Genomic DNA, 15,082 nt, shown 5'->3' on the forward strand with positions numbered 1-15,082 from the left:
TTGGAGCCAACCAACCTCAAAACTGGGCCTTTACATGTGAACAGGGCAGCTATGGCCTCAGGTAACCACCTCTCAGTGTCTGCCCACTCACTCTGTCAACCTTCCCTGTCCCAGACATTCTGCATGGGCGTTCCATGGCCAAGAGGTTACTGTCTATGGGGCTGGGAATTCAACCTTATCGTGTCCACTGTGCCCTCCTTCAGTAAATGTCCCCCTGCAGAGCCAGCTCTCCTGGAATGGGGGGAGGGTGAGATCAAGAAGTGTCATGGCAAGGGGAGAAGGGGTGGGGCAGGGTGGTCCTTTAAGGGTCCCATCAGCAGAATCTTCTGACCAGTCTGGCCTGGCCCCTTAGCCTGAGTCTGAATCACTGGTGTCTGAAGAGGAGGAAGATGAAGAGGAGGAGCTAGAGCTGAAAGTGCTGAGGAGTGACATCTCTGTTTGCTGAGCAAATGACGACTGTGTTTACTCACTCAGTTTCTTAGGGGGTTTTTTGGTGGAGTTGACCTGCCCAGTAATATCTTATAACCACTTGTCAAGTTCCCACTTCTTTGCAAAGCCAGTTCTTCCTTCATCTTTCCACAGGTTTTTAATGGTGTAATGTTTTTAATGGTGTAGGGCTTCCGAGATTTCTTTCAAAGGCAGGAAAGGATGTAGTGCTCAAGCTCTCTGTCCACGGGTGGCTTGAGGGTTTCAAAATCTGTTTCAATCCCCACTGGGTCTGAGTCATGTAAGGAGGCTTGGATTATGTGCACGAGTTGGCACAGCTTCTCCCCAGGAAATTTGGTGATGTCCAGGCTCACCTGCTGCTTCTCATCCTGACTCATGGGCCTATTTTCTTCCTCCTCCTCTGAACCCTAGACCGTAGGCAGGGTCAGTGGGGCCATCCTTGTGGTCTTTATGGGCCACTTGATGCCACTTCCTCCAGAAGGTCCAAAGCCAGGGGAACCTAGTGCAGCACCACTGCCACACCCACTGCCACTTGCTTTCTTGGACTTCTTGTGCTGAGAAAGGCAGGGTGCCCGAGGCCCCTTGTAATCTTTATCTACCCCAGCTCAGCCTCTGTGTTTCTCTGCCTTCCATTTCTTCTTTCTCTCTCTTTTTTTTCTGTCCCACTTGGGTGTGGATATTGGGCTTTGGGACAGGGAAGCCAGTTGTTCATGTCCAGCCCAAAGCTGTTCCTGTAGTTCAGCCAGGAGATGAGCTCGTTCTTCACTAGAGGACTCTGAAGATGATCAGGCCGAGCTATCAGGCTGGGCAATAGAGACAGGGAGTGGCCCTGGTTCCAGTGGTTCATCTGGCATCATGGCATCATGGAACTCAGGTACATCCTGTAGCTGTCTTGCGGTGGCCACAACATCATGGTCTGGGGATTGTACTTGTAGCAGTTGGAGAACATAAGCTGCACACCACCAGCAAACTGCTGGGCATCCTGGAATTCACAATTCTCCATATTCCTCTTGACAGTGCTGAGGTCCACAAGGTGCTTAAGTATGTCGAGGCAATCATGCAGACCAGGGGCAGATGCATCCACTGGTTTATAGAAAGGCCAGGCATAGGCAGTATGCTTCTTAGACAGGAATGCCTTCAAAATGCCACTGCAATATTCAAGTATTCTGAAAGCTTTCCTTTCTTGCAGCTCTAGTGGCGTTGCTCAGAGTTGCCAAGTCTTTGCTTGGGCTTAATGGGGCAGCCACTTTCTCACCACGTGGGGGAAGCCGTGCTGCCTTAGGCTCAAGACCCATGGGGGGCTAGCTGGGGAACCCGGAACCAGCATGGCTGCAGACATAGGGGTGGTAGTGTCTGTTCTGTGCTTTACCCCCTTTTTCTTGGCAAAGGGCTGGTCTGAGGGAGCTGCAGAGTGCAAGGACTTGAGAAGGAGAGACGAGATGAGTGGTGGGTGCGGGAATGCTGAGAACAGCGGTGGTTATCTCAGGAGGTGGAGTATGGATGGCTGTGTGAGATACAGAAGAGACAGCAGGCACATGAGGGCGCTCGTGATACTGCTCTGGAGTGCTGCCAGTTTGGCCCCCTTCTTGTGGCTGTTCTTATGGACGGTCACCACAAGTTCTTGCTCCTCTTGTGGCACTGATGTCACTTTGTGTAGGAAGATGTTTTCTGGCACCTGTGCCATCACCAGTGGGTTTGTTGTAGCTGTAGCAGTTGGTGAACATGGTATTAAAATCCTGCATAGACTCTGAAGCAGCCCAGTAATGGTTATTTTCAAGGCTCACTATAATATATAGTAGCCATGTCCACAGGGTGCTTTATAATTTTGTGATAATCCAGCAGACCCGGTTTGATGACACCCACAGGCTGCAGGAAGGACCATGCAAACTGACGTTTCCACAGAGCTGTGGCCACTACCTTGCGCAGTTACTGCAGGCGGCGGTGACCCATCCTGGCTTTTCGGGATTGGATACCTCTGGGGGGGGCGGGGTTTCGGGTAGGAGTGGGGTTGGCAGGGGTCAGTTATAAGGCTGGCACTGCCGACATTGTGGGGCTTTCGAATCCTTTTCCCAGGCGCCTCATCCTCTGGACCCAGCCCGAGTAACTCTGCATTGGCCTCTCCAGAGGGCTTGTTGTGGGGTTTTGCAGCATCTTGACCCAGTGGAAGCCTTGCTACGTTCAGCGGTGGCAAGGCCAGGGTGGCCTCGGCTTTCCTTCCTGCGGTGTCCAGTGTAACCCAGGAAGTGGGGGTGTACACTGCCTTTGCCTTCACGCCCCCCCACCCCCACTCATCCACTCACCCACCCCCACACACACTCATGGCAGGCCCCAAAGCAGCCCCCTCCAGCAACTTCACGGGAAGCTCGGGGCAGCTGCAGACTGGCGTCCTGCACTGGAGGTGGCAGTGAGAGAATGGTGGCGGCTTCAGCAGAGGTAGGCGAGCCAGGGGCGAAGGACGCTCGAAACCCTAGGAAGCCCCGCAGTCCCAGACACCATGAGCAATATCGCTTGCTGGTGGTCTGCAAGGTCCCCGCTTCCAGTGAGAACCCACGGGGCGGGCGAGGTCGATGGAGGCAGATGAACACAGAAGGTGGTTTAGGGAGCCCTCACTTCCATATTGAGCTCCTCTTGAGGGCGGAGTAGAGGGTGTGGACACACTCCGAGCCTGGGGCAGAGCCAGAAAAAGGGGAGCTTCAGCCCGCCAATACAGACATAGGCCTAGAGGAAGGCCATTTCCTAGACGATGGAAGTCCGTTGCCATGGCAGCTCCCTGTATCATAGGCAGAATCCTGCATCATGTCTAGAGGATGCTCCACTCATGGGCAAAATACTCGGCTGTTTTTAACTGTTCCTTTGTTATTGCATTGTAAGAGTTTTTTCTCTAGTCCGGATGTTAGATGCCTAGTAGATATGTGATTTGTAAATATTTTTTCCCATTCTGTGGGTTGATTTTTTTTTAACTTTCTTGATGTTTCCTTTGATGCCTAAACATTTTCAGTTTTGCTGAAGTACAATCGATCTAATTTTTTTCTGTGTGTGGCTTATGCTCTTGGTATCCTATTGCCATATCCAATGTGATGAAGATTTTCCTCTGTTTTTGCTTGTTCCTATGTATATTTAAAGTTTTATTGGTAGATAGGTGATAGAATATTTGAATCTTTGATTTTATGAGAGTTTATTTCCTTCATATATCTTCGTATTTTATATAGTTCCTTCTGCATTCCCAATATACCGCGGAAAAGGAAAGGAAAGCTGGGAGCGACGTCAGCACAAGGTAGCATGAGTCACTCTCTTTTCTCTCCCCTGGGGTCTGCAACTAATTGAACATCCACATGCAAACAGAAGTACCTCTGCACATTGCACCAGGACACCCAGGGGGTTTCAGGACAAAATGTGATTGTTTATACTTCTGTTCTTAAGGTTGTTTACATTCAAAATAAAAATTTTAATTTCTTAAAAGAAGTAGTAGAACAGCTCTGTGTAAATCCACTCTATGAAATTCTGTCTTCACCAAACATGGGGACTTAAATATAATAATCAGATCAAGAAATAGAAATGGAGTAGCAAAATATTATTTTAAAAATGTTCAGAATGTTACTTAAGTAACACAAGTATAATATTTGAATTGTTAAGATGAACAACAAAAATAATTATAACACACTTATACAGTAAGTTAAAATAACTCCTTATAATTCTTACCATGTGTTGCTTATGTTTGTGATCACTGAGACCTGAATTTAAATCTCTCTCTGGTGTTTATTCACTTTATGAATTTAATCTATTTGCCCTCCTTCATGTATAGTGCACTTGGTAAGAATGTTTGCTTTATCTGACTGTGGTTAAGGTGCAAAGCTCCTACCATAACCCTTGGTACATAATAAAGCTTCCATCAGTTGAAGATACCCTTTCTTTTATTGGCCCATAACTATAGGATATAGAAGAAAAGCATTCTAGTTTGAGAAGTTAAAGATCTCAAGGGCTAGATTCTAGCCCCTACTTCAGCAGAGTCATGGTAATAATCAGAGCAACAGTTTATAATTGCATAGAACCTTATCATTTAAAACAAATAATAAATATTTGCTACAAATTCATAGCAATAGTTAATTCATACCCTTTTAAAGTAGAGACAAGTGAGACTCAGATAAATGAAGTGACTTTCTAATAACTTTTAGTGTACTGGCTGTATTTTGACTGCTTATGATTTTTCTTTATGCTGGAAAATATCTTGCCCCCCCCAACTCATTGATAGGATCCTTGTGAGAACTCCCAAGTCTTACATAAATCCATACTCCTGTCTACAGTGGATTGGTCTAAGATGGGGGACAAGACTCACATGAATCCAATAAACAGCAGCCCCTGTTGACAGTGGTTACAACTGATTGTTCCAACAGTGGACATGTGACTCAGTCTAAGACAAAGGGTCCCTTCCCAAGATTCTCTGCATCTGAACCAAGAAAGTTTCTCTCTGATACAGGACTTTAAAAATACGTCTATCTTTGGAGCTATTGGCTTCTATGAATTCTGTAAAATGAGAACAGTTATTCTAAGCCAGAAAAAAAAGAAGTAAAATAAAAACATAGAAGTAAAGATGAAATAGAGTAAGAGAGCAAATGCCCTTGAGTCCATTTATTCATGAGATATAGGTTTTCTACATCTTGTCATTGGTTGCACGGGTACATCAGTATAAGTTCTACTTCAGCTAGAGCTAGTGTGTAAAGCTTTTAAAACTTAGGTCCAAAAGAGCTAAAATGGAGTTTTCCTATACTAATAAACTTGGTGCCCTTCTCACTAGACAGACCACTAATAATCACCACTCTTCTGCAAACATCCCCTTTTGCCATTTTTGTGCATCTCAGTGTTGGTCCCAGGTAGGAAACAGCTGTAAAGTGTGGCATTAGAATTTTATGCATGCATTGAAAGTGTAACAGTATATAGGAAAGAAAGGATACAAAACAAAGAGGGACAGACCCATGCCCTAAAACTGCTTCAATTCATCCAGTCCATACTGCAACTCAACTTGTGAAGACTGAGTTCCTCAAACTTGCCCAGCTCCACATAACCCCAGCCCATTCCTCATGGGTTTTCATTTGTTTGTTTGCTTGCTTGTTCTGCTGCTGTTTAGGACTCCTGACCCCCAGTCTACTGCCTGGACACGTCTTCACCTAACTAAGTGTTGTTACCCAGGTCTTGGCCCAGAGACAGTTTATTCCAGGAAGCCTCCTCTAATCCCCAAGTCTGGGTTCTGTTCATCTCCTCCATGCTCTAAAGCCTTCATAGTAAACCTGTCATAACTCTTATTGCTGTGCAGTGAAATTACCTGACAAAAGTCCACCAACATAATATAATCTGAAGAGGGCAACACCTAACCTGCTCAATCCTACCTCTTCAGTGTCTTGTGATTAATGCACAGCAGACAGTCATCCAATACTCCTAATACTCAGTCTTTGTGAATAAACTGCTGGAGGAGTTTTATGAACATCATATCACCCCCAAACCAGTTGCTGATGGGGAATCCCACCAATGAAGGCATTTGCCTTACTCATTTGTGTTGTGATGGACATTAGTGGACAATAACTCAATTCCAAAATGCCTGAAGTCCTCTTCTGAAGTCCCATAAAAAGTATTAAAGGTAAATCTCAATGGGCACTGAAATAGGAACTGTCTTAGTAGTATATTTAGATAATTTTATTTATATTGATGATGGAAAATGTGAATTAGTATCTATTTTCACCAAATATTGTTCACTGGAGAAGTACTTTGCAACAGGTTAAAACTGAAAATTTTAACTCTGTCATCTAACTAGCCAATTGACTTCTAGATTTTAGCAATACCATTGTAGAGTATGCATTCTCAAAACCAAAACATTTTGCGTAATGTGAGTGAAAAAACTACATAACCAAATCTCTCAGAATATATTAGAAATGACAGTGATGAAATAAGAAAAATAACTCAGTTTAGGAAATATGCATGCTACTCAGATTCCACCAGCAATTTAAGGGGTGCGAAGCCAATGATCATCTCACTGGGTGGCATTAATCTGACATAAACAGTAGCACCAGGGGAGAAACAAGCCTAAACACATGGCTGTCACAAGGACGCGGGTAGAAGGAAGCACAGAGAAAACCTGATGTTCTAGTTTCTCCCAGCTGTTCTGATGGAGGGTTTTCATCATGTTGTGGGTTTGGCCCTTCTGCATACTCCACTGTGGGAGAATCGCCTTGGGTTTGTTTGAAGAGCACAAGTCAGACTCCTGTGTTTAGACTGGATCTAGTATTTGAATATGAATGTACTTATAGCCCTCAACATGAGAAGAAACTATATATTTCCCCAGAAAAGACCAAGAAGGAAACAGAAATGGGTCAAAAATTATATCAAGAACAACTCTGAAGCCCTAAGCTCAGCATAGGATATTATGTAATAATCATCATATCTTACTAATATGCCAATCTATTTAATAGCCTAAATAAAATGGCCAAATTTCTATAAATATATGCTTAGTATAGCTCCCTGAAGAAGAAATGGAAATCATAAATAGTCCTTAAACTATTAAAGAAAAATTATATTAGTTGAAAATCTACCCAGGTAATCCACATATGTGATGACTATATATGCAGGTGAATTCTACTGGATAGAACAGGAAAAAACAGTTATAAACTAAGTTTACCCACTTATCAGTTGAGTCATAGCATTTGAGGAATTTTCATCTTTCTAAGGAGATGGTTAGAGGATTCAGTGACACCCAAACAATAATTTATTTAAATGTAGAGGAAAGAGCCCTCACAGCCGCCACCCCTTCCCCTCAATGAGCAAGTCCACATTGGTGTGGCCTCCACATATCCGCTCCTGCTGACTCCCACTTCAGCCACGTGCAACCCTGGAGCCTCCCCACAACCTGCACATGTGCAAGACACTGACGTCAGCCTCACCCTGGGTTTCAGGCAGAGGTAAGAGAAAAGCCACCAAGGCCAGATGCAGCACTCCCATATTATGTCCTGACCTGACTCAGACCATCACAAGGTGGAGGTGTAGATAAACACAACTCCATCCTGACTCACCTGCTCACACAAAGGCAGCAAAAAATTACAACTCAACTACAAAACAACTGTCACCCAGAATCATCAACATATCACCCTCCGTGGAAGTCCTACAACAAAGGAAGTGAAGAAATCACAACCATCCAGACAGGCAGGAGGGGTGGAGATGCAGTGACATACACCTGGCAGCCCCACAACTATTTGTAGTGAATAAATATCAGGAGCATTCCTCAGAAGCGAGGGATCCAAGCTCCATATAAGACCACCCCACCCATGGTTCCAGTGCCAGGAGATAAGTCCCCATAACTTCTGGCTGTAAAACCTTGTGGGGATGGGACAGAAGAGAGTGTAGGATTCTTAAGCATCTCCTTTCAAAGGGCCTGCAACAGCCTTCAGATTTATACAGACTCACTGCCTCTGGGCTCAGCACCAACAGCATCTGGAAGGGCACTAGTGGTATATGGGAAGAAACTGAAGTGCCTGGCATCAGGGTGAGTGCTGAGAGACAGTTTCCTAGCCAGACGAAACTCTAGAGGCCAGCCAGAAGCCATTATACCTTTACTGAGCCCTCCCCCACACAGATCAGCAGGCTGGTAATACCATATCTGAGACTCCATCAACCTGGTTCATACAGGTAGCCCCACCCTGGCCATTACCTAAGGCTCTACATCCAACGTATAGGTGTGTTTTTCCACATAGGCCACACTTCTAAGACAGGGAGTCAAAACAGCTCTACCTAATACACAGAAACAAACAAAGAAAGGCTGCCAAAATGGGGAAACAAAGATACATTGCCCAAATAAAAGAATAGAACAAAACTCCAGAAAAAGAACTGAACAAAATGGAGATAAGCAATCTAACAGATGCAGAGTTCAAAACACTAATGATAAGAATGCTTTAGGAACTCACTGGGTACTTTACAGCATTGAAAAAAAAAAAAAAGACCCAGGCAGAAATGAAGGTTGCACTAAGTGAAATGAAGAATTTACAGGTAATCAACAGTGGAGGGGATAAAGTTGAAAATCAAATCAATGATTTGGAACATAAGGAAGAAAAAAACATTCAATCAGAGCAGTAAGAAGAAAAAACAACCCCGCAATGTAAGGATAAGGTGAGGAACTTGTGGGACAACTTCCAATGCACCAACATTCAAATCATAGGTTTGCCCGAAGGAGGTGAGAAAGAGCAAGTAAATGAAAATCTTATTTGAGAAAATAATCAAAGAAAAGTTCCCTAATTTTGGGAACAAAATTGACATACAAGTCCAGGAAGAAAAAAGAGTCCTAATCAAGATGGACACAAAGAGGATCACCCCAAGACATGTCATAATTAAAATGCCAAAGCTTAAAGATAAACAGAATTTTAAAAGCAGCAAGAGAAAAGCAGATATGTACCTACAAAGTAGTTCCCTCAGACTGTCAGCAGATTTCACAAAACAAACTTTGCAGGACAGAAGAAACCGATAAAATGTATAGAAAGTGATGAAAAGCAAGGAGCTACAACCTAGATTACTTTAACCAGTAAAGCTCTCATTTAGAATCAAATGGAGGATAAAGTACTTCCCAGACAAGGTAAAGCTAAAGGAGTTTATATCACCAAATCATTATCATATAAAATGATGAAGAGACTATTTTAAGAAAAAGATTTCAAAAGTATGAACGTTAAAATGGCGATAAATTCACAACCACCAACAACTGATTCTAAAAAAAACAAACAAGCAGAACAAAAACAGAATCATAGTTTTATTAGACTATGTGAAGGGTTATCAGATGAGTGGAAGGGGAGTGATGGGGTTAAAGGGGCAGGGATGAAGAAGAATCAATTGGTAGGTACAGAATAGATAGGAAGATATTAAGAAATGTATAGGAAATGGAGTTGCCAAAGAACATATATGCATGACCCATGGATATGAAATAAGTGGGGGTTTGGCCAAGGTAATGTGGGGTACAGTGTGAATGGAGATAATGGGACAGAAACGGGGACAATATAATAGCATCATCAATAAAATATAGTTAAAAAAATAAATGCTAAAGTATATAAAAATATACAGGGAAGAGAACATCTGGGTGGTGTGGAAACCCATTGAATGTACCACTATAGAAGAGGATAAGAAAGCAAGAATGAGTCCAAGCATGAGAAAGCTAAGACCCAGTGCCAATAGCATAAAGCCCAATGGCTAGTTGGAGTCCAGCATCCCCTAGGCTTCCCTTGAGCTGCCTGGGGAAGCTGAACTCTGAACTCAAGGCCTAGCTACAGGAGCCGAGTGTAACAGCACCAAACCCATCATAGGACTTCAGAATGTGTTTTGTTTCCAGAAAAGTGTCCCCAACACTAACACACACCCTGGGGCCAAGGCTGACTTGTAAGCTCAACTGGCTCTGCTCCCTCTGCCTGGGTCAAAATGGAGGCGGGTCACAATGAAGCCCAGGCTATGAAGGAGAGGCCGGCATACCAGTTTCCTCATTCCCAGCTGGGAAAGAGATTGGAGAGGAGAGAGCGAAGAGATGTGGCAATTTCTGTCAGCATCCACCATTCCTGGGAGCCCACCCAGGACAATGGTGGAGAGCAGGCTAGCAGGGCCGCAGGGCCGTGAGGGGCCGAAGCTCCTCGTACTAGGTAAGAGCTTCCAGAGGACACCCATGAGTGTCACCGGGACTGGGATCAGGACACCGGGAGAGCAGCGTGCCAGGGGTCCACCACCCGAATCAATACCATTGAGACTGGAACCACTCAGACCAACACCATCTACACGTGCACCACCCAGACCAGCACCGTTTAGACCGGCACCACTGAGAACAGCACCACTGGGGACCAGCATGCCATCCAGGACCCAGGTGCCTCTCAGGGCCCCCACCTCCAGCATGGTGCCACTCAAGGCCACTCCCGGAAGGACTGGGCTGCGGAGCAACCAACCGGAGCAGCCATTCTGGATTGTGCGTCAGGCTCCACTTGTGCCTAGACCACCAACAGGTGGGGCACGGTCCAGAAGTATTCGTTGGGTGAGCGACTGGCAGGCCCCTGACACCTCCTCTTTGTTGCCTCTTACTCCCAGTGGCCTGGAAAATGAAGGCCCAGACTCCAGGGGCCAGTTTGCAGAGGACACTTGTATTCATTCAACATCACATCTGCCTGCAATAAATGATTTGGGACCAGAGGAACCAACAGAGGCAGATTTGGGGGCAGCAGAAAAGTCAGGAAAAGCAACACAGCCAAGGAAAGGAGTGGAGACACATAGGAAAGTGGTTTTAAAGAATGATTTACCGGTCCAGGATGAATCTGAAGTCAACCAAGCAAAGCCAACCATCAAAAGTGAAAATCTGCAGAACAAGTATAGTAAGATCCCACTGAAGAGGCAACAACTAGTACCCACAATCGTGAGACCAGTTGAGCTCCTGGAGAATGAAATTATGACTCCTGAGCTGGAGGAGCTGCTGAAGGCAATAAGGGCAATACCTTTAAAAAAGAAGAGCCATGCCGCAGCCATGGTAGAAAATATGAGAAGACAAGAGAAGATAAAGAGGGCCCTGTCCTGGGTGGTAGCACGAGAGAGTGAGGATTCTGTGGTATCCACTGGCAAGACACCAGAGAGCCGCCAGGGGCTCTTCATGCACTGGCTGACCACCAGAAGCAGCTTACCAAATATCTTGCCACATCAGACACCACAGCGGGATGAACAGGAGTACCTGGACTTTGTACTCCAAGGGAAGCCAGTACTACAGCCCCGTCCTCCAAAGAGGCTACAACCCTTTTCCACGGACACGGAGTAAAAAATCAATCTACAGTAGTTCCTAAACTATGTGACCCATAAAAACCAGAACTGGTAAATTTCCAGGCAAGATGGCAGCATAGGCAAACATGGCTTGCCTCCTTGCACAACCACATCAAATTACAACTGAAATATAGACTAACCATTCCTCAGAACCACCTGAAATCACGTAGTTGGAACTCTGACAACTACGGAATTAAAGAAACCACAGCCATCCAAATTGGTAGGAGGGTTCGGAGTTTCGGAATTTTTATCCTGAGGCATCCCAGCCCCCATCACCCAGGGTTCCAGTGCCAGGAAGATGATCCCCCATAACTTCTGGCTGCAAAAACCAATGGTTATTGAGTCGGTAGAAGAAATATCTGGAGTCCCAAGCAGTTCCCCTTCAAGAACCGATGAATGGACTCATTCAGACCCACTCCATCTGAGCTGCAGCACCGGGGTTGCAGGTTGGAAGGCACCAGCGGTGTACAGAGAGGAATCCAAGTGTCTGGCATCGAGGTGGGAGCTGGGGGACAAAAGAAGAGAACACGGTCTCAGGTGTATGACTGCCTCACATTCTTGCCTCCGTGTTGCCACCGCTGAGGCCTAGGTTCTTCTTTTCTTCTTCTGTCATCTTCTGTTGTCCATCGTGTCCAGACAGAAAAGAGGCAGGGGCCATTGTCCCTTGTTGGAGTCCTCCGCCCATAGAACCACAAGGCGTGTGCCATAACTGAGACTCCATCAGCCTGGCTAACGTTGTTTGCCCTGCCCTGGAGATCCCCTGAAACTCAGTCCCATCCAACTTATGGGCCCACCCAAACTGTTCCTAATGGTTTTGGCTCATGCTTCACAACTTCCTAAATCCTATCAAACAAGCAAGAGCAGGCGTCAGTAAACCTCCAGCCCCTGTACCTCTTGCTAAGTGGCCCCAGGCCCAGCACCAGCAACAGCCAGCCTGGATTTCGCAGCTTGGCTTCACCTGGAAATCTCCAAGGCCAACACAAGAGGCAGCCATCTCAGATTGCTTTATAGTTTGGGCAGGGTGTCCCTGGGTAGAACCCAACATGGGGGCTGTGCCACCTGGGAGACCCCAGAACCTGCGCACTCAGTGGACAGCTACAGACCACATCAGAGCGCCAGTCCCCTCCCTCTACCCAGCTGATCCTCCACGGAGGGCAGAGGTTGCTCCACCCAGAAAAGATATCATTTAGAATCAAAGGGCACATGAAGAGCTTCCCAGAAAATAAAAACCCAATGGAGTTCATGATCACCATGCCATTATTATATGAAGTGTTAAAGGGACTTACTGTGGAAAAGGAAGATCAAAACTGTGAACAATAAAATGGCAAGAAATACATGGCAATGTAAAGTACAGTATAGGAAATGGAGCAGCCAATGGCTTATATGCATGACCCATGGACATGAACCATGGTATGGAGATTGCCTGAGGGAGTACGGAGTGCAGAATGGAGGGTGCCAAGGAGGAAAATGTTGGAAATACTATATTGTGTAATCAATAAAATGTAATTAAAAATTGGAATTATTTTCTGGAGGGCAGGCCCCTGGTAGTACAGCTCCCCCAACTAGGTGAGCTAGCATCCCATTAGTGTCAATTGTACCAGCTGGCGTTGCTGTGAGTGGCTGCCATCAGCTTCAGTGAGATTTCACTGAAGACTCTCAATGCGTTTACCCATTTCAGGATGGGTGATTTATATATAGGCACGATCCAGTGACTTGAACTGTGGAGGCGATTGTTGGAGTGAATGGGGTGGACAGGAATAAGAAGGGCAAATTGGAACAAGTGTAATGGCATGACTGAAAAATATATTATAAAGTAAAGACTTTATATTTTATTTTTTTAAAGACTTTATATTTTAGATTCAAATTTCTCAGCTATATGATTTGCAACCATTTTCTCCCATTAGTGGGCTCTCTGCAACTTCTTTTTAGTGTTCTTTGAATCAAAAATTTCTCATTTTGAAGTTCAGCTCATCTTTTTTCCCCTCGTTTTTGCTTGTGCTTTCTGAGTGTGTTTTTCAGAGCTGCCATGCCTCTGCCCATGCTGACTGCATGCTGAGAGGCAGTGGCAACTTAGATGTTATGAGCTGTGTCTTTTTTTCTTGGTGACTTTAGCTAAAGGTTGTAAATACTGTGTATCATTTGAAAAAAATAGCTCTTAATTTCATATATCTTTTTAATTGTCTTTTTAGTTTCAATTTTATTTCTTTCCAGTCTGGTTTTTACTATTTCCTTTCTTCTGATAATGTGGATTTTGTTCTTTTCGTAGTTCTGTGATGTGTAGAGTCAGCTTATTTGACATCACTCTGGTTTCTTGGTGTAGACAAGCATCAAGATGAACTCCCCTCTTTGAACTGCTTTGGCTGCATCCTACAAATTTTGCTGTTTTCTTTCCATTTTCAATAGCCTCAAAATATTTTTTTTCTTTTTCTCTTGATTTCTTCTTTGCCCCATTGGTTTTCAGGAGCATGTTGTTTAATCTCCACATATTGGTGAATTTTACAGTTTTCCCTTCTAATTTATTTCTTATTTCATGCCACTATAGTCAGATACAATTTCAGTGTCCTTAAAATTATTAACACTTGCTTTGTGGCCTCACATGTAATCATCTCCTGTAGAATGTTCCATGTGCACTTGAGAAGAAAGACGGTGTATTCTGTGGTTTTTGGATTGAATGTTCCCTTTATGTCTGTTAGATCAACCTAGTCTGGCATCTTGAAGGCCAATGTTTCCTCACTGATTTTTCTGTCTGGATAATCCACCCCTTGATGAAAGTGGTGCATGAAATTCCCCTCCTATTACTGTGTTGTTCTGTCTCTTTGGGTCTCTTAACATTTGCTTTATATATGTGGGTGCTCCTGTGCTGGATGCATAAATATTTATGAAAGTTATAACCTCATGTTGGATTGATCTATCATTCTGTAATAACCTTGTTTGTTTCTTATACAATATGTGTCTTCAAGTCTTTTCTGGCATATAAAAGTATAGCTGCTACAAGTTTTTGTTTGTTTGTTTCCATTTGCATGGATAATTTTTCCCCATTCCTTTACTTCCAGTGTGTGTATATCCTTTCATCTGAAGTAGGCAGCATCTCTTGTAGGCAGCATATAAATAGGTCTTTGTTTTATTACCCATTCAGCTACTCTATGTCTAATGACTGGAGAATTTAGTCCATTTACATTTAAACTGAATATTGGTTGGCATGCACTAACTGCCATTTTGTTTTGATTTTTCTGCTTTGTAATTCTCTGGTTACTTTCTTCTCTTGCTCTCTTCATTGAGATTTGGTAATTTTCTGTACTGAGATTCCATTATCTGTATCCTTTGTGTGTTGAATATAAGTTTTTGCATTGTGGCTTACATCAAACAACTTACAGCTAAAACAATCTCTTTGAGTTGATCACAACTTCAGTTCGATCACATATGGAAATTCTCTATATTTACTTTCCTCACCAGTGTTTGATGTTCTTGATGTCCCGATTTACACCTTTTTAGCTTGCATGTCCTTTAACAAATTACTATAGTTACACTTATTTTTACTAATTTGTTTTTAATCTTCATACTAGGTTTACAAGTGACTAACCCATCATCTTTCCAAAAGTAGATTGTTCTCAATTTTACTATATACTTACCCTCATGTGTGAGATTCATACTTTTATATGTTTTCCTATTACTAATTAGGGTGTTTTGGTTTCAGTTAAATAGTTCATTTAACATTTCTTGCAGGTACTGTTTCAAGGTGATTAACTCCGTTAGCTTTTGCTTGTCTGGGATATACCATTCTAAAGGTAAAATTTTCTAGGTAAAGTATTCTTAGTTGGTCAATTTTCCCCCA

The 15,082-nt window shown here is 43.9% G+C and overlaps 1 pseudogene; it reads right to left on the reverse strand.

Moving 5' to 3' along the window:
* Positions 1–348: 348 nt before the first annotated feature.
* LOC123833220 lies at positions 349–2,581 on the reverse strand (annotated as a pseudogene).
* Between the last annotated feature and the right edge of the window lie 12,501 nt (positions 2,582–15,082).

Source organism: Phyllostomus hastatus, unplaced genomic scaffold (genome assembly GCF_019186645.2).
Source record: "Phyllostomus hastatus isolate PE091 unplaced genomic scaffold, TTU_PhHast_1.1 phas_scaffold_21, whole genome shotgun sequence".
NCBI classification, from domain to species: Eukaryota; Metazoa; Chordata; class Mammalia; order Chiroptera; family Phyllostomidae; genus Phyllostomus; species Phyllostomus hastatus.